The sequence below is a fragment of the Apium graveolens genome, chromosome 3 (assembly GCF_009905375.1).
Source record: "Apium graveolens cultivar Ventura chromosome 3, ASM990537v1, whole genome shotgun sequence".
In the NCBI taxonomy this organism is placed as follows: domain Eukaryota; kingdom Viridiplantae; phylum Streptophyta; class Magnoliopsida; order Apiales; family Apiaceae; genus Apium; species Apium graveolens.
Genome location: NC_133649.1, coordinates 138,038,906 through 138,060,247, shown reverse-complemented (window position 1 = coordinate 138,060,247; position 21,342 = coordinate 138,038,906). Strand labels below are relative to the sequence as shown.

The 21,342-nt window shown below is 41.6% G+C and overlaps 1 non-coding gene across 1 annotated transcript; it reads right to left on the bottom strand.

The window, feature by feature from the left end:
• Positions 1 to 257: 257 nt before the first annotated feature.
• LOC141715420 (small nucleolar RNA R71) lies at positions 258 to 368 on the bottom strand. Its single transcript, XR_012572184.1, has one exon. It is a non-coding gene; the product is annotated as a small nucleolar RNA R71 (small nucleolar RNA).
• Between the last annotated feature and the right edge of the window lie 20,974 nt (positions 369 to 21,342).

Sequence of the window (21,342 nt, the reverse complement as noted above, 5' to 3'; positions counted from 1 at the left end):
TGATACAGAACTCAGTTCAGTTTGGGGGTAATCCTGCTGAAGACCCAAACATGCATATCAAGGATTTCATCGAGATCTGTGACACTTTCAAGTTCAATGATGTGTCTAAAGATGCTATCAAGTTGCGACTATTCCCATTCTCTCTGAGGGACAAAGCAAAGTGTTGGTTACATTCTCTACCACCAGGGTCTATCACTAATTGGGAGGATCTTGCTCAAAAGTTTCTCACTAAATTCTTTCCTATGGAAAAGACTGCCGCAATCAGGAATGTGCGCTCTTACTCAGTTTACCCAACAAACTGGTGAATCTCTGTGTGAGGCTTGGGATCGATACAAGGAGATGCTAAGGAAGTGCCCACACCACGACATGCCTGATTGGACGATTATAAACTGTTTCTACAATGGTCTAGGTGCACACTCTAAACCTATGCTTGATGCAGCATCTGGTGGAGCCTTATGGGCTAAAAGCTACAATGAAGCTTATCAGTTGATTGAGCTAATGGAAGCCAATGAATACCAGAATCATTCGCAAAGAATGTTGCAAGGAAAGGTAGCAAGAATTCTGGAAGTGGATCAAGCTACTGCTATAGCTGCTCAACTTCAAGCTTTAACGATGAAAGTGGACTCTTTGGCTAATTATGGGGTTAGTAAGATTACTAGTGTTTGTGAACTTTGTGCGGGAGCACATGAAACTGGGCAGTGTGCTATTTCTAGTGAATCAGCTCAATTTGTGAACAACTTTCAGATATCACAACAACAAGCTCCAGCCACTTATCATCCAAACAACCGCAATCATCCTAACTTCAGCTGGAACATCAGTCAGAATATGGTGCAATAATATTATCAGCCTTATACAGCAAGGCAGTATAACCCTCCTCGTTTTCAGCAACTGCAGTATGTCTAGAAGCAACAACTTTAACTTCAGCAGTTACATCAAGCTAATGAAAAATATGAATTGGAGGAGTTGAGACTCATGTGCAAGAGCCAAGCTGTCTCTATCAAGACCTTGGAAAATTAGATTGGGCAAATTGTGAATGCATTACTAAATCGTCAACCTGGCATGCTTCCGAGTGACACTAAAGTGCCAGGCAAGAAAAAATCGCAGGAGCATGTTAAAGCAATCACATTGAGGTCTGATAGGGTTGCGAATCCTGAAGTAGCTAAAGCTCCCATTGCTGAAGTGAAGGCTGATGAAGAAGAAGTGCAGAAGGAAGCCGAAGTGGAACCAAGGAAGACTACTTTTGAGCACACTCCTCCTGAGGGTAATACAGGGGAGAAACAGATCTATCCTCCACCTCCTTTTCCTAAGAGGCTGCAGAAGAAGAAACTGGATAAGCAGTTTGCGAAGTTTCTGGAGGTGTTCAAGAAGCTTCACATTAATATACCTTTCGCTGAAGCTCTTGAACAAATGCCTAGTTACGCAAAATTCATGAAAGGTATTCTCTCGAGAAAGGTGAAGCTCGATGACTTAAAGACCGTTGCTGTCATGGAGAAATACAGTGCTGTGCTATAACAAAAATTGCCTTCGAAGCTTAAAGATCCTGGAAGCTTCACTATTTCTTGCACCATTGGAAATGTGTCATTTGATAAATGTCTATGTGACTTGGGAGCTAGCATTAATTTGATGCCATTGTCAATCTTCAAAAGTTGGACTTGCCTGATCCAAAGCCTACATACATGACTTTGCAGTTGGACGATCGTTCTATTACATATCCGCGAGGTATTGTGGAGGATGTCTTGGTCAAGGTGGATAAACTCATTTTCCCTGCTGATTTTGTAATTCTTGATTTCGAGGAGGATAAGAAGATTCCCATAATCTTGGGAAGACCTTTCTTTGCTACTGTCCGAACCTTGATAGATGTGTAGAAAGGTGAGCTTACCATGCGAGTGATGGATCAAGATGTGACTTTTAATGTGTTCAATGCCATGAAATTCCCTACAGAAATGAGGATTATTTTAAGGTTGAAATGGTTGATACTGTGGTTAATTCCGAACTCGATCGTTTGCTAATGTCCGATGCCTTAGAGAAGGCTTTTGGGGAATTCTAATAGTGTAGATGACAAGGGCGACGAGCACTTGCAATATTTGAATGCTTCTCCCTGGAAGCGAAAGATGGATATGCCGTTTGAATCTCTTGGATTAGAGGAGTTGAAAAGTTCTCCTAAACGCCTCAAGTTATCTATTGAAGAAGCTCCTACTCTTGAGTTTAAACCTTTACCTGAACATTTGAGGTATGCATTTTTAGGTGAAGCATCTACTTTTCCTGTTATTATTGCACCTAACCTTTCAGGTACTGATGAGGAGAAGCTTTTGAGGATTCTTAGAGAGTTCAAATCGGCAATTGGTTGGACAATAGCAGATATCAAGGGAATCATCCCTTCTTATTGTCTGCATAAAATTCTGCTAGAGGAAGGAAGCAAGCCTACTGTTGAGCAACGGAGAAGGATAAATTTGATCATGCAAGAGGTTGTAAAGAAGGAAATCTCAAGTGGCTAGATGCAGGAATTATCTATCCTATTTCTGACAGTTCATGGGTGAACTCAGTTCAGTATGTGCCAAAGAAAGGTGGTATTACTGTGGTGGCGAATGAAAAGAATGAGCTCATTCCGAAATGAACAGTCACAAGGTGGAGAGTTTGCATGGATTATAGGAAGCTAAACAAGGCTACAAGGAAGGATCACTTCTCTCTTCCTTTCATTGATCAGATGCTTGATAGATTGGCTGGGCATGATTACTATTGTCTTCTGGATGGCTATTCGGGATATAATCAGATTTGTATCGCTCCAGAAGATCAGGAGAAGACTATATTCACATATCCTTTCGGCACTTTTGCATTTTGAAGAGTTTCTTTTGGGCTATGTGGAGCGCAACCACTTTTCAGAGATGTATGATGGCTATCTTCTCTGACATGATTACGAATAACATAGAAGTGTTCATGGACGATTTCTTGTTCTTTGGAACTTCTTACGATGAATGCTTGCATAATCCGGGTTTAGTATTGAAAAGGTGCGTTGAGACCAACTTGGTTCTTAATTGGGAGAAATGTCATTTTATGGTGCAACAAGGCATCATTCTTGGGCACAAGGTTTCTAGCAAGGGGCTTGAGGTGGACAAAGCCAAGGTGGGGGTGATCGAAAATCTTCCTCCACCCATATCTGTTAAGGGAATTCACAGTTTTTTTGGTCATACGGATTTCTATAGGCGTTTCATCAAGGACTTCTCGAAGATTTCGAAGCCTTTGTGCAATGTGCTAGAGAAAAATGTTCCTTTCAAGTTTGATGACGAGTGCCTTGCTGCTTTTGAGACATTGAAGAAGAGTTTGATTACGGCACCTGTCATAATTGTACCTAATTGGTCTGAACCATTTGAAATGATGTGCGATGCAAGCGACTATGCAGTTGGAGCAGTTCTTGGGCAATGCAAGAATAACATATTTCATGTAGTCTACTATGCTAGTAAGACTCTTAATGGTGCTCAACTGAATTACACCACTACTGAGAAAGAACTTTTGGCTATCGTCTATGGTTTTGAGAAATTTTGATCATATCTCCTTGGGATGAAGGTGACAGTTTTCACTGATCATGCATCAATTCGATATCTCGTCTCGAAGAAGGACTCGAAGCCAAGGTTGATTCGATGGGTTCTTTCACTTCAGGAGTTTGAGTTAGAGATCAAGGACAGAAAGGGGACTGAGAATCAAGTCGCTGATCATCTCTCGTGTTTAGAGGATCCTATTGCTACTTCACAAAATAAGTCTTTGATTAATGAGTCTTTTCCCAATGAACAGTTATTTGGAGTGCAAGCAGAAGAACCGTGGTTTTTAGATATTGTGAACTACCTTGTGAGTAACGTTATGCCTCCACAGTTAACTCCAGCTCAAAGGAAGAAATTTCTACATGAAGTGAAGTGGTATATGTGGGATGAGCCATTTATTTTTCGCCAAGGAGCTGACCAAATCATCAGGAGATGTATTCCTTATGGTGAAACGAGGGGAATCTTGCAAGATTGCCACTCAACGGCTTATGGAGGACATTATGGTGGAGAAAAGACAACATCTTGTATTCTTCAAGCCGGTTTCTTTTGGCCAACTTTGTTTAAAGATGCTCATCAGTTTGTTTTGAAATGTGATCGATATCAACGAGTGGGGAATATGTCCAAAAGGGATGAGATGCCTCTTGATGTGCTTCTCGAGGTTGAAGTCTTCGATGTTTGGGGAATCGACTTCATGGGGCCATTTGTCTCATCTTGTAATAATCAGTTTATCTTGTTGGCGGTTGATTATGTGTCGAAATGGGTGGAAGTTAAGGCACTGCCAATGAACGATGCTAAGGTAGTGCTTAATTTTCTTTAGAAGCAGATATTCACAAGATTTGGAACTCCAAGAGTCATAATTAGTGATGAGGGGTCGCATTTTTGTAACCGCAAGTTCACTTCTATGATGCAAAGGTATAATGTGAATCATCGCAGTGCTACGGCTTACCATCCTCAGACAAATGGTCAAGCCGAGGTATCTAATAGAGAGATCAAGCGCATTCTAGAGAAGGTTATGTGTCCATCGAGAAAAGATTGGTCTTTGAAGCTTGATGAAGCTATTTGGGCTTATAGAACAGCATACAAAACTCCACTAGAGATGTCACTGTATCAATTGGTTTATGGTAAGGAGTGTCATTTGCCAGTGAAGCTAGAGCACAAGGCGTATTGGGATTTGAAGAAGCTGAATCTGGATTTGGATGTAGCTGAAAAGAAGATGATTCTTCAATTGAATGAGCTCCACGAGTTTCGACTTCAAGCTTATGAGAACAACAAAATGTACAAGGAGAAAGTCAAGAGATGGCATGATCGGGGTCTAGTGCTCAAATCATATGTGCCAGGGCAACAAGTTCTTTTGTTCAACTCTCATCTTCGTCTTTTTCTTGGAAAGTTGAAGTCAAGATGGTCAGGGCCGTTTGTTGTCAAAACTGTGTTTCCACATGAAGCGGTGGAGATTTTTGAGGATGATCCGGGCCAAGCATTCAAGGTTAATGGTCAGAGGTCGAAGCATTACTATGATGACATGATAAACCGTGAGGTGGTTAGTGCCGTTTTATTGTCCGTTTGATCTCAAGTTCTACGTCAAGCTAACGACGTAAAGCAAACGCTTCTTGGGAGGCAACCCAAGTTTGTTGTACATTAGTAAGTAGACGAAGCAAGAAGAAAAGATAAAATCACAAAAAAATCAGAAAAAGAAAAAAATTCAGGGCTTACTTGAAAAGCTTGGTGCGCCCGCACTATCCTAGCGCGCGGTTGTGCTGATTTCACAGAAATAAGGTGCTCCCGCGCTGTTACAGCGTGGCCACACCGATTTGGTAGAAGTAGCACGCACCCATGCTGTCTCAGCACGCGTCCGTGCCGTGTCCAGACTCAGGAAAAAAATAAAAGGCAGTTAAGGGGGGATAACAGGAATTTTGTTCCAAAATCAATTCCCAACCGAATTTTACTCCCCCACATCCCATAATTTCCTCTCCAAATCAAACCCATTACTCTCATTATTCCCATAATCAAATCCTACTTTTATTCCATATATAATTCTCTTTTCACCACCTATATATACATACACCTCATACACAAACTTCTTCACCAATTCATAAATTCTCAAACACAAATTCTCTCTCAAACACAAATACTATTCTCTCTACTCACTTCCAATGGCAACCAAGAGACAAAGAACACAAGTCGACAGTAGCACCACCGATTCATCAAGTGTGGGTGGTGTAAGGCCAAGGTTCTCTACTCTCGAGACTAAAGCAGAGTATACTAGGCTTCTTTCGAAGCCAATCATCAAGGAACGAGGTTTTTTGCCATCAGGGAAGGATGGTCAGCTGTTGGAGATGATTCTTGAGATGGGCTGGGTTTCTATTTGCGAGGCGCCCGCTGTTGTGCCCATGAGTGTTGTTCGCGAGTTCTATGTAAATGCCAAGGCCGAGAAGAATGGCTTTATAGTGGTTCGAGGGAGGATGGTGGTGTATAGTGTAGAGGCTATCAGGACTGCGATTGAGCAGCCCGTGAGGAAGCCCGGATAGGACACCTGGAACGATAAGACTCCAGAGGACTTTGATCTGGATCTTATTGTTGCTACTCTGTGCCAGCCCGATATTCACTGGAAGATCAAGAGGGGCACGATCGAGTATTCTACATTCCCGGCTTCCAGAATGAACAGGTTTGCCCATGCATGGAATGCTTTTATATGTGCTAACATCATGCCATCTTTGCATGTGCATGAGATTACTGTGGAGCGTGCACGACTGTTATGGAGCATTCTTCAGGGCGATTCTATAGATTCGGGGATGGTGATTTATCAGGGAATTCTGAAGTTCTTGAGGGGGAGTACTACAGGGTATATTCTGTATGCGTCTGTGGTGACGAAGCTGTGCGTGACAGTTTATGTTCATTGGCCCGCACACGAGCAGTTGCAGATCTCGAGTGCTCCTATTGACAGCACTACTTTGGCTACGATGCAAGAATGGGATGGGGGCAAACCCAATATGAAGGGGCTTGGGTATACTATTGACCACCTACCTGGTGGGAGGCCAGCTGCTGGGGCCACTCAGGCGAGCAGGACTGCATGGAGATATCAGCTAGGAGATTAGGCCAGGCCATCACAACAGGCACATGAGGAGGAGGAAGGATCTGATATGGGAGCTGGCATGAGCATGACGCAGTACAGGCGTCTAGCTAGGAGGATGGATGCAATATATGAAATCAACATTAGGTTCGCATGTGATCTCACTCAAGTATTGGGGACAACTTTCAGACCCACCAGTGCTGATATCCAGTGGCCAGTTTTTGGTGAGGATTCTGTGTATCCACCTCCAGAAACACCTGACACTACAGCCGTTGAGGGTGAGGAGCCTGATTCTGATTAGGTATGCCTGAATTCCTTACTATTACCTTCACTAAGGATAGGGAATATTTTAAGTTTGGGGGTAGTAGTTGAAGGAATATGCTTTGTGTGAGTCTCATATAGTTACATATTCATGATAGTTTTTAGTTCATATAGTTGCATATTTTACCATATAGTTTTTTTATTTTTGATAGTTTTATGATTAGTTTGTTCATATAATTCATGCATTTGCATTATAACAGGATCCCTTAGATAATTTTTCCAATTGACTTGTGATATTGATGCTAATGTAGTGATGTCATGTTTAGAGTTTTTAAGTCGTATTAAGTTGATTTGCATGCTAGAGATAATTATATTTCACTAAGTCTTATTGGTTGCTTAAGTGCTAGATCATGATCATGGTTTGCTTGTTTGTCGAGGTTTAATCGCTTGTTTATATTTAAAATTTAGGATATTCTCTTAATAATAAATTAACATGGATTTTTAGAAATTGTAGAAAAATTAGATTTCATTGCTAGTTATTGTGGCTAGGTGTCAAATGGCTAGTAGCCGGCTCATATTTATATGAGTAGTCTAGGGTTGAACGAGATGGAGCGAAACGCACTCGTTCAGAAATTGAAAAAAAAAGAGAGAGAATAAGTGTTATGTATAATTGATCACGAGTGGGCTCTTTAGTACTCGAGTTATTAAGTTCTTAGGGGACTTTGTGCCTAGTGACCTAAGGCTTTTATAGTCTGGGATCCGCTAACCTAACGCTCGCTACATGGGTACTATTGTATAAGTCTTTTGTGGACCTTACTTATTGCATGATTAAATAAGCATATATGTGTTGTTTTGTTCTGAATAAAAGCATGAATCCGTATAAAACTCCAATATAAGAATTGAAGTGTTAAAGGTTATTTTGAGTCTAGCTTTTTATTTTATTTATAACCTTGCGATTGCCTTGATGAGTAGTAAGTCATGATTATTGATCTAGTTGCGATAGTATATCTGTAAGCATCTGCACACATGCACGTCTCTAGTTTGTAAGTTGATTTGTATGATTTAATTGATCTTTATGAGAGTAACTGTATTATTTTATATGTTGCTTGTTGAGTGGTTGAGTTATTCTATTGGGATCGTTGCATTCATATAGTTGCATTCATGCATTTTTGTTTCTTGTTCTTTGAGTCTGTTTATGCTTGAGGACAAGCATCGATTCAAGTTTCGGGGTATGTTGAGTGGCATCTATGACACTTTATTATGCTCTAATAAGCTTTGAATTGATGCATTTGTACTCAAGTTGTTAATTATTTTAATGTATTTTCTAGTGTTTTTGCATTTCATACATTATCTAGGTAATCAGGTAAATTAACATTATTTTGGTACTAATTTGGTGTCAAGGTGGTGTTGGAATAGAAGCTCATGGAAAGACGGCTCGAAGCAACAAGGAAAAAGTTGAAATCTGAGTTTTTCCCACAAGGACGGCGCGCCCCCGCTGTGATAGCGCGTGGCCGCATCAGGATTCCAGAATGATAGGCGCCCACGCTGTGATAGCACGTGGCTGCGTCGGTGCAAAAGTTTTGAATCCTGATTCTAATGCAATTCTAATTGGGAGACTTCCAGATTGATTAGGGATGCTATATATATTCAAAAAAGAACGTTTTCATAGAAGAGACGTACGAGAGCGCAAGAAGAGCCGTAAGAAGACCGTTTTAGCACGGATTCAACAAAGACGAAGAAGATCTTGTTTTTATATGTGAATGTTTGTTCTAAGTTATAACTTGGATGCTAGTTTTCTTACTTGTGAACCTTTACTCTTGTTTCGTACTTAGTTTTGTTATTTAAGTATAAAGACTACATTTATTATACCATGCTTTTATCGGAACCCACGTTGATGATGAGTTCGATTATGGGCTAATCGTTATCATGGGGTTCTAGCGGATTTATTTATGGATTTCTTTAGTTAAATTGTTTATATGCCTTAGTTTGTGGTGATTGAATGATAACCTAGTATTGGTTGTGCTTATTCGTCTTATAAGAGTCGCGAACTTGTAAGATAACATGTTAATCCTTAATGAAGCGACAGTGAATTTAAGAATTTAGAACTTTCCATGCTAGCATAGGTTCATGTGTTATTGTTATGCATGATTCGTAGGTAATTTTTCCCATATTACTTGCCCTATGTAATCATAATAGATAACTTATGCTTTAAACCGTTATATTGTCAAATTCAATAGACTTATAGGGTCTTAATATAATTGGTGTCTATTCAGCTTCTATCTCTTTTGTGGATGTCTGATATTATGTTATTCGTGCAACGAAAGTTGGCGTTTAGCAGTTTCGTGTTATCTGATTAGTGTCATCACCATTGCATGCTAAGGTTAAGACCAATAAGGCTATTGAATGAAGTATTAATAGAGTTAGAATCCCATGTTTGTCTCATACAATATACAACTCTCTTTACTCTCTTAGTTATAATCATTAGTTTAATTCGTAGTATAAACAATCCAAATTGTTATTGTTTTAGCATTGGATAATAACCATATCATCGGTGCATAGGTGCATAAATTACATAGTTAACCAACGCCAGTCTTTGTGGGAACGAACTAGAAAAGATTCTATATTACTTGCGAACGCGTATACTTGCGTGAATTATTAACGTGTGTTTAGCCCTAACAACCTGCACATGTTGAGGGGGAGCAACTGCAAGGTTCAACTGACAGTACTAATACTGAAGAATCAACTCAAGGTTCTTCTCAATCTGGTCAGTCAGAATCTAATGCTGATTCAATATCACGTGAGCATGAGTTAAGTTCCAATATTTCATCAGAAGGCTACAACACTGATTCAAGGGGAGCCTCAAATGCATTCGATGAGGCACATGATTCAGGGGGAGCATCTAGCTCAAGAAGGACATTTCCTCATACTAGAAAATAGACCAAAGATCACACTCCTAATCTGATCATTGGAAATCCTGATGAAGGTGTAAAGACAAGAAGTGCAACTCAAAATGAATGTCTATATCAAAATCTACTTTCAAAAGAAGAGCCAAAGAAAGTAGAAGATGCACTTAAGGATGCAGTCTGGGTCATAGTTATACAAGAAGAGTTGAATGAGTTTGAATGAAATGAAGTATGGATGTGGCGCACTCCAAACCCAGGTCAGAAGTCTGGGGTCCATAACACAAACACAACATATCAACCTGTATATGAAATATTAATTGCGATGACCCTGCTCTATATAATCATAGATCGCAACAGGTTAAAGTATGAAAACAAGCCACAATCTTAACTTTTATTACAACGTACCAAATCCCAACTAATTTAATTTACAACTGACAATAAAATTATCCTTACAATCTTACTATCCCACTACCGCAATAAGCTCCTGCTGGCTCGATCCAACTCAATCTGGAATCCTAGCTCGTACATTGAACTGGGAAACCTCGCTATCAACCATATCCTTCTTAACTGTAGAATATATAAAAAGATTCGCAAGAGTGAGCTAACTAGCTCAGCAAGTCATAACAGGGATAACTGAAGATAAGCACTAATCAAATGAAATGATTCAGAGGAATCAAGTTTCTTTTTAACTAATCATTAGAATTCGATATTCATTTTAAGTTTTAAAAACCAAGGTTAGGCTCCTGATCAGTCACGCAGTAACCCCGAGCAAGCACACAACACTGCTCTAATTACTGGATCCAAGGCACACATTGGCCTAACTTGACCATTGGTATGGTCTGACCACGAATCTGGTCCACATATATAAAACTATCCAATCCTAAAGCAGTTCAATATGATAAACAATATAATTCGATAAAACAAGATCATAATCAATGATGGTTAAACACATGAATAAAAACGTAAAGAAACTCATGGATATCTCAAGGGTATATCAAGGTATGTATAAGAAACGGTTTCCAGCTTGTAAAGGATCAGGTATTCGACCAGTAATGATTTTTCAAGGTGTAGTTCTTTGATGTTATAAAGAATGGTTGGAGTATAAAAGTTTCTGGTTTTCAAACAATTTTGTTCCAGTATTTGGTGTTTGGTAATTATATATTTGGGGAGTAGTGTTATACTTGTGTGATTTGGTATCTGAAAATTAACAAAGGATGGTTTACAAAAAATTTAAGGCTTATGGCTCAAGAATCAAGTGAGGTGATTCGGGTTCAAGGTTGTATGATTCAAAGTACTTACAGTATAAAACAGAGCTATTTTGAATACTTAACAATATTTCACGAGAGAATTTAGAAACATTTGCATTATATCTTGAAAAAGGTTTAGAAGTACTTGCCTCATAGGGCTTTACAACTATTACTGACCAACTCTGAGCCGACTCTGCCACTCAGGCTTTAACGTCCAACCACTAGACCATGTTAGATTCGACTTTGACACTCAGGTTTTCTGTTGAAACTCTATTGAGCTCGTTGACTGACCAATAGGTTGTCTTTAGTCCATCGTCCACTTTCAGGTTCCCGGCTATAACCTACAGGGTCGAAATACCCTACGTTAGACGTCTAGGTATGCTTGACATATCCTCGATACTAATTCTTACCCAACGATATTCAAATCCGACTCGTAATTATGAATATTATAATAACATACGTAATAAATAGGGTTCACAATCTTAAAGATTGGTTTGGTGTTTGTTTTCAAAAAATACATATGCTCTTTATTTTATGAAATCAGGGTTATTGATTTGGCGAAATATTTCATCACATCATGTAACCAAGTTCGTATAAAACACACACACATATATATATATATATATAGTCACTCGGCGTCCCGATAATCATCGGATACGTTCCCGTATTTACGTAATTCAGTTTCCCGGAAATCGGGCAACGCCTCCTTTGTTTATCGGACTACCCGTCGAACACAATATCGACGTCAAATCAATTCACAACAACTACAATGACAACCCAAATCATAATCCAAATACACGAATCCCAATCACTGATATTATTTAACTATTACTCTTATTCGCATTTTATATTTTTATTCGTATTAGGACTCAGAATTGGATCATCACTGTCCACCATCGACTCACCAAAGTTCACCGTCGACGGCAGCAAAATTTATTGGTGCCCGATATAATACGGGTTACCGAATAAATTACACTGATTATTTTAAAATCATTTTCGCACGTATAATTTAATTTCACGAAATCCGTCAATGCAAATTCCTGCAGAAATTGAAATAATTAAAATAGGAACATAACATCAGGAACAATCGAACCAAAATAATAAAATAAAATCAGGGAACCACGCGCCTACGCGCTGCACGGCCACCACACCTCTCGGATTTCCCGAGAGGTAGCAACCACAACAACAGTCACCAAGGAAAAATTACAACTCAATAAATATACATACATATGAGATACGCACACAACACATAAATAAGCAGAACACAGGCTGAATCGGAAACCATGGCGGCGCAGTCACCGGAATAATCACCGGCGACGCGACTGGAAAAACAGAGCAGGGCGGTAATAATTACCAAGGAGACAGAAAGATAAGGAGGGGATTCACATGAGGGAAAAGAAAAAATAGAGGGAGAGAGAATGAGTCTGTGGCGGTGGAAAGAGGACTGAGAGGTGGGGAAAGAAGCTCCACGATCAGAAAAGAAAACAGGGGTGGGGGTATCTGTGCGTGTGTTTGTTTGTTTTATTATATATATATATATTTGTTTTTTTGTAACAATCCAGCAGCAACACGTGGATCACATTCTGCTTACCATAATTTTGTGAAACTCTGACACGTATCAAAAATTTACCACGTATACTTATTTCTGCTTAAAAGCCCCAATTCTGATTCACATTCTGTATTTAAACGAACCAGGTTGCGCATAAGATAAGCTCAGAAAATTACCAAAATAGTCTTAAAATTTTCTAAAAATCCCGAAACTAATAAAATAAAATTTTCATAATTTTTAAAGCATTTTTGAAACACAACTCATACCCGTATTTCACGATTGATAGGGATAAATAAATTATGATTGTATAATACTGCATTAATTGTACAAGCTGTGGGCTGCTAGGCCCAATAAAAAGATATATGAAACTCAGACCAGAAAGGTTAAGCCTGATGGACCAGATCAGGCCTGATGGAATAAAAAAGGCCCAAAAGCCCTAATTATTAATTAATTTCGTAATTAATTAATAAGGGAAAAATCAGCTATTGAGAAGAGTCCCGATAAGGATATAAATCCTTATAGATTAGCCTCAAGGGGACCTAAAAGGATAAGGAATCAGCTTCCTACTTCCTAGGACTCCTAAGTCTATCCTAATTCAGAGGCTTGTCCACCAAGTCTCCTATACCAAGTCCAATTCAAGGACTCCCACATCTATATAAGGGGCCTCACCCCACAAATCAGAACTACGTTTTTTGGCTTGATTCTCTAATTCACAGAGATACGTAGGCATCTCATAAAGGCAGATTGAGTCACGAAACACGAGAGCAGCCATTAAAGGCCTTGAGCTCCCGAATCTTAGTATTAAATACAGCAAGTAATAACCTTGATTTCTTATCCATAACATTTGGCGCCGTCTGTGGGAAGCAATAACAACCATGGCGAGAACACGGAGAACAATTGGAGCTCTAGAGAAGGGAACACCATCAGAGACAACCCAGGTGATTTCATCAACCGTGGAGGTTCCTCCCCATTCAACTTATGCATCTACTCAGGGGGAAGCCCAGACAGGGGCAACTCAACCTCAGCCACAAGGGACAACTCCCCCGACTATTCAAGGTACGAATCCTCAAGTTCAGCAAGTACATATACCTGTGAATTCTCGACCCGTCGGGTATGAATATTCAACTGTTGTTACTACTAACCCCCCTTATGGGATGCCCCTTCACCCTGAGGTTGGAGGAAGCGGATATGCTGGGCGAAGTGAAGCACGAGGGCGGTCGCCCCCCTATATACGAGGTTTGGATCCTATCCCTGAGGATCGGGAATTTTCTGGTCCATACACTGAGAGAGACTCCGAATCTTCGGATGATGAAGTGGCCCCGAGAAGGAGGCGCCCTGGAAAAGAGCCAATAGCCGATGGAAGGCAACGCCCCCAAAGCACCCCAGGGGCGAATCCCCAAGAAGTGCAGGAAAAGATCAGGGCTCATGAGGCTGAAATCCAAAGGCTGAGGCGTGATTTGGAGGCTCACCAAGCCACCAGACCCCGCATACCTCCTAGGGGGAGAAATCCTCCCCCTATCATAGACCCGGATGGTCCGGTAAGAAGAAGGGCTGCTGTCCCAAGAACTGATCCGAGCAATCTCCTTCCCCTTGGAGATCCTGATGATCCAACTCCACCCTTCACAGAAGAGATAATGAATGCCCATGTCTCAAGGAAATTCAAGATGCCCACTATCAAAGCCTATGATGGCACGGGAGACCCCGCTAATCATGTTAGGACATTCTCTAATGCACTGCTGCTGCAACCCGTGAATGATGCTATAAAATGTCGGGCCTTCCCTCAAACCCTGTCGGGTATGGCTCAAAGATGGTACAGTCGCCTACCCCCAAATTCTATTGGATCATTCAGAGAACTAAGTCAGGCTTTTATTAAGCAATTCATCAGTGGAAGAGTCCATGAGAAAAGTTCAGCATCTCTTATGAGTCTTGTGCAAGGAGCTAAGGAATCCTTAAGAGATTACCTGAATCGTTTTACAAAGGAGGCTTTAAAAGTCCCAGATCTTGATGATAAGGTAGCCATGATAGCATTGCAACAAGGAACTAGGGATGAGTTTTTTAAGATGTCTTTGGCCAAACGACCCCCTGAGAGCATGTTGCAGCTCCAAGAGAGGGCAGGGAAGTATATCAAGGTTGAAGAAAGTATGAGGAAGACCGTAGTAAGTAATGAGCCCACTGGAGGCAAGAAACGAAAAACTGATTTGGAGTATATCGCTAAGGACAAATATCCTAGAACCGAACAAAACCCTGATTCAACCCCCAAGAAGGGAGGACCTGGGCAAAAGTTCACTGAATACGCTAAGCTGAATGCTCCCAGAAGTCAGATTTTGATGGAGATTGAGAAAGACAGAGATATTCGCTGGCCTAAGCCCTTGAAGGCTGATCCCGCCAAGCTAGATAGGGGCAAGTATTGCAGGTTTCACAAAGATGTTGGCCATGACACCGATGAGTGTAGGCAATTGAAAGATGAAATTGAGTTTTTGATTCGAAAAGGAAGATTGAATAAGTATACTGGAGATGGAGGGGACAGAAATAATAATGGAAGGAAGAACTTTGAAGATCGTAGGAGGGACCAAGATGATCAGGGGCGGAATCCCCAACCTAGAGGACCAGTTATAAACACCATTTATGGAGGGCCGAGACCTCAAGGGCCTGTGATAAACACGATCTTTGGAGGTCCAACTGCTGCTGGATTGTCCAAAAATTCCAGAAAGGCATATACTAGAGAGGTTATGCATATTGTTGGAGAAGCCCCGAAGAGGGCCAGGACAGAAGTAACATTGGCTTTTGATGATTCCGACCTAGAGGGTGTGAAGTTTCCCCATGACGACCCGCTGGTCATAACACCAATAATAGGAAATAGCCCGGTTAAGAGGGTCCTTGTGGATAATGGTGCTTCTGTGGATATCTTGCTCCACGACACCTTTCTAAGGATGGGGTATAACGACTCCCAGTTAACACCAACCGACATGCCGATATATGGATTTGCTGGAGTAGAATGTCCTGTGGAAGGGATAATCAAGTTGCCAACCACCATAGGTACGGAGCCAAGGCAAGCAACGCAGATGCTGGATTTCGTAGTGGTAAAGGCTAGTTCAACTTATAATGCTATCATGGGGAGAACAGGGATACATGCCTTCAAGGCAGTCCCCTCTTCCTACCATTCAGTCATGAAGTTTCCCACCCGAAACGGGATTGGAGAAGAGAGAGGAGATCAAAAAATGGCTAGAAACTGTTATGTGGCCTCTTTGAGGGCAGATGGAGTCGGGGGGCAGGTTCTTCCTATTGAAGATATGGATGTTCGAGAAAATGATGAAAATAGAGGAAGGCCAGCAGAAGAATTGGTTTCGGTTCCTTTAGATCCCAAGAATCCTGAGAGGATGACTTTCATTGGAGCCACATTAGAGGAGCCCCTTAGAGGGAAGTTAGTGAAATTTTTGCAAGAAAATAGTGATGTGTTTGCATGGTCAGCAGCTGATATGCCAGGCATAGACCCGGAGTTAATTACTCACAAGCTAAACGTGGATCCAAGTCGGAAGACAGTGAAACAAAAGAAAAGAAATTTTGCCCCGGAAAGACAAGAGGCTATAAAGCAGGAAGTGGAAAAGCTCTTAGAGGCTGGTTTCATTGAGGAGATTCAATTTCCGGAGTGGTTAGCAAACCCTGTAATGGTGAAGAAGGCTAATGGAAAGTGGAGGATGTGTATAGACTTCACCGATCTGAATGATGCATGCCCCAAAGACTGTTTTCCGCTGCCTAGAATTGATACTTTGATTGATGCCACCGCTGGACATGAGATGCTGAGTTTCATGGATGGGTTTAACGGATACAACCAGATCAAAATGCATAAGGATGACATTCCAAAGGTATCATTTATCACTGACTTTGGTGTTTATTGTTATCTTGTTATGACGTTTGGTCTCAAGAATGCAGGAGCCACCTATCAAAGGTTGGTGAATAAAATTTTTAAGGATCTTATTGGGAAGACTATGGAAGTCTATGTTGATGACATGCTAGTCAAGAGTCTAGTAAAGACTGATCATATAACCCATTTGAGGGAAGCTTTTGAGGTCCTGAGGTACCACAAGATGATGTTGAATCCCACGAAGTGTGCTTTCGGAGTAGGATCTGGAAAATTCTTGGGATTGATGGTCTCAAAGAGGGGAATTGAGGCTAACCCCGATAAAATAAAGGCAATCCTGGACATGGAACCCCCAAAAACTGTCAACGATGTTCAGAAACTCACAGGAAGGGTTGCTGCGCTAGGACGATTCATCTCCAAGTCAGGAGACAAGTGCTTGTCATTCTTCAAGTCATTAAAGAACATTAAAGACTTTGTATGGAGTGAGGAAAATCAGAAGGCATTTGAAGAGTTAAAGAAGTATATGGGCCAGGCCCCGTTGTTGGCCAAGCCAGTTCTGAGTGAAGTTTTATTCTTGTACTTGGCTGTTTCAGAAAGCGCCTTGAGCGCGGTGTTGGTTAAGGAGGAACTGAAAGTCCAGAAACCCGTATACTATGTCAGCAAAATTTTGCATGGTGCTGAGTTGAATTATTCAGCCATTGAGAAATTCGCTTTAGCCTTGGTAATGGCTTCAAGAAAGCTGCGTCCTTATTTTCAAGCTCACCAAATTGAAGTGCTAACAAATCAGCCACTGAGAAATATCATTCACAGTCCCAAGGCAAGTGGGAGACTGATTAAGTGGGCAATAGAGTTGGGAGAGTTCGATCTCAAGTATAAGCCACGTACGGCCATAAAAGCCCAGGCACTAGCTGACTTCGTGGTGGAATGTACCATACCCAACCAAGAAGTCGGGGGGCAGGAAGATACCATACCTCAAGACAAGGGAGTCGACAATGGGGACAAGGAGAAAGAATATTGGGTTCTCTATTTTGATGGAGCATCAAAAACAAATTCCAGTGGAGCAGGGTTGGTTTTGCAAAGCCCTGATGGATTCTTAATTGAGTATGCCATGAAGCTAGACTTCCCAACCACAAACAATGAGGCAGAGTATGAAGCCCTGATTGCTGGCCTTGGTCTAGCTGGGACACTTAGAGTCAAAAACTTAAAGGTCCGTGGAGACTCGAAGCTGATCATATCCCAGGTAAAGGGAGAATTTGAGGCGAGAGATGATACGATGGCTAAGTATGTTCGCCTAGTAAGGGCTGTGATGACCCAATTTAATGAATGCCATGTTGAACACATTCCAAGGGAAGAAAATGCTAAAGCAGATGCGCTATCAAAGTTTGCTTCATCTGAGATTGAAGAAAGTTCAGGGAGTGTGTACTTCCGTGTTTTGAAGACACGAAGCATAGATGTTAAGCTTGTGGCTCCCGTAGGCTTGGGGACGTCATGGATTGATCCCATCAAGGCTCACATTCAGACCGGTTGGTTGCCAAATGATACAACTGAAGCACGGAAGTTAACTGTTCGGGCACTAAGGTACTCTTTGATAGATGGGATTCTTTACAAAAGATCTTTCGTGGTTCCCTACTTGAGGTGTCTCAGGCCCGATGAGGCACGCTTGGCTCTTGAAGAAGTGCATGAAGGTATTTGTGGACAACACTTGGGGGGCAGGGCCTTGGCTCATAAGATAACCCGTTTAGGCTTCTATTGGCCAGAAATGATGGCTGATGCCAAAGAATATGTAAAGAAGTGTGATCGCTGTCAGAAACATGCACCAGTGGCCAGACAACCCCCCGAGATGCTGACCTCTATCAACTCACCTATTCCCTTTGCTATGTGGGGGATGGATATTCTAGGGCCTTTTCCTATGGCCACAGCACAAAGGAAGTTTCTGATTGTAGCCATTGATTATTTCACTAAGTGGATTGAAGCCAAGCCCTTGGCCAAAATCACAACTAAACAGGTTGCACAATTCCTGTGGGAAAACATTATGTGCCGATATGGAATTCCCCGTATCCTTGTCACTGACAATGGAACACAATTCAACAACGAGGAATTCAAGAAGTATTGCGAAGAAAATGAAATTGAGTTACGGTTCACCTCTGTGGCTCACCCGCAAGCCAATGGGCAAGCGGAGGTAGCAAATCGGATAATCCTGGATGGACTAAAGAAGAGAATCGAAAAGTCAAGAAATAATTGGGTGGATGAGATACTTCCCATATTATGGGCCTATAGGACTACCTGTAGAGTCACGACAAATGCAACTCCTTTCATGTTGGCATATGGGGCAGAAGCAGTAGTTCCCGTGGAGATATCACATTCCTCTCCAAGGATTCGGGCTTTTGATGAAAAAGAAAATGAGGAAGGGCAGAAGTTAGCCATGGATTTAATCGATGAAGTGCGAGATAAAGCACACGCAAAGATAGTAGAATATCAGAAAAAGGCTTCATTCTACTACAACCTAAGGGTTAAAGAGAGGTTTTTCAAACAAGGTGACCTAGTCTTGAGAAAAATAGAGGCTTCTGGTGTCGGACAGAAAGGAAAGCTTGCCCCAAATTGGGAAGGGCCGTATAGAGTCAAGAGCGTTCAGGGTAGAGGAACATACAAGCTGGAGACTATGGATGGTTTTGAAGTCCCGAGAACCTGGCACGCACAAAACCTGAAGGTTTACTACGTGTAAGATGGTCGAAGTATGATTCTCACTTGTCATTATGACAAGTAGGTTTAAAAGCACCTTGAAGCTTTGTTTGCATAGTATTTTTCTTTTTTAGCTATTATAGATCAGGGTCGAACCCATATTATGTAAGGTTTTGGAAAACCAGACTTGAAATTGAAGAGTTCGAAATTATTTCAACCTATGGATGTTTGAGTTGTGATAATACTTGTGTGGCCCATTAAGCCAAGTTTGAATATTAAAGTATCGGAAAAATGAAGGAGAGAATGCAAATAAGGAAAGTAGCATAGCCCCGCAGGGTAATAAGTTTTAATACAAACAAAAGTCCAGACATAAATTAAGGATAAAATTACAAAATAGAAAAACTACTCCTCCATGCGGGAGCCTTCATTCTCTTTCTCCTTATCAGCGCCTTCAGCGTCCTTCGCAGGAGAAGCGGGAGGAGAAGCAGTGTTAGGATCCAAGATGCGATCATCTGGCTGAGGAGAGTCGAAGAGGGCATCTATGCTGTCCTCTGACTCAGCCTGCTCAGGACTTATAAAGTCCTTAGGGTCGACTAAGCCCGGGTACTTCTCAGAAACAGCCTTCACGGCCGCATCCCATCCCTGAGTGAACTGTAGGGAGTAAAGACCCTCATCATGAATCTCCATGAGATTCTTAAACTTGTCAGAATCCATGTAGTCATCAATGAGCTTATCCTTATCGCTCCTAAGTTTCACCAGCTCGGAATGAGCCTTAGCCAGCTCCTCTTTCTTCGTGTCTAGCTTCTTCTCTAGGACCTTGGCTCTCTCCTCCCACTTCTTCATCTCCTTTTCAAAAACATCAGAGTTACCCTTCCAAGATCTAGCCTGATGTAGGGCCGCCTGGAAATAGGTATTACTCTGCAAAGAAATATGTATGAGTTGGCACAAATTTATTGGGATACAAGAAAAGTTGAAATTCACAAAAGGAAGAGAAGAAAAAAGAAAATTACCGCAGCTTGGGCTTGAGAGCCCAGAAGCTCAATAGTCTCGACATCACTCCCCGTAACAATGTCAGTGAAATCATGGGGAGTGATGGAATGGTACGACCAATCCTTGGCATGTTTGGTGGATCCAACCACCGTATCGCTCCTCCTGAAGCCCCAGTTAGGCCTGAAGGAATGTGCCTTAAGTGGAGGATCCACATCGTCCCCCAGCTCGACCACCGGGACGTGGGGCTTAAGGAAAGTAGGACCGTCAGGTTTGCTCCTGGGATCCCTGTTTAACTTGGCCCTCTTCTGGCGGCCAGATTCCCCCTCCTTGGGCCTATTGACGTTATTAATAGCCTCACAAGCTGAAAGGAAAAGCAGAAGGAATATTAAAATCCAGAAAAAAGAAAAAGTACGGTTAAAGAGAAGGAAAAATAATTTCGCAGGTATAAGTTTACCCTTATCACTGGCCTGGGAGAGACCAACTTTCTTCAAGGAAAACTCCTCTAAAAGGGTCCAGGTGTCTGTTTTCCCATCGTCTGAAATTAAGGCTTGGTAGGCCACCTCCTCCTCATCAGTTAATCTGATGCTACCAGGACTACCATCTGATACTTTGCAAAATGGCCTACGGAAGAGTGTGGCCCAATCACCCCCAGCCCAGGTCAGCCTAACAAACTCATCCCTCCATTTAGGGTTGTTCTCGACTATAGAGTTACTATCAAAGATATGGGGAATTTTGGGCCGTTGGCGAATTAAAACCCAGCCCGGCTGACTCATGGAACTATTATAGAATTGGAAAACTTTCCTAAAGACTGCTACGGAAAGAGGAAAGCTATTCCTGAGACAAAGGACCATAAAACAGATAATGTTCCTCCAGGCGTTAGGAGGGAGTTGACAAGGGTTGATTCATACATCGGCTAGTAAACGAGGAATAAATTCGTGAAATGGGAACCTAAGACCTGCGGTCAGGGCTCCTCGATAAATGAACAGGGTATCCCCCTCCCAATTACAAGTCCTATCCCCAGGGGCGGCTGGAGTGATCCTAAGGTGGGGTGGAAGTCTGTACAGGGTATTCATAGACTCTATCCTACCATCTAACTCATGAAAAGTGTTACCATGATTATACGAATCTAACTCAGACAGAGAAGGATATTCATCACCTCTCGAGTTAATCATATCAATGAGGGAAGTATATGGAGATTGAATTTGGATGTTTGTACCTCTCTTAGAGACATTCATCTTCTGCAAACGAGCTAGG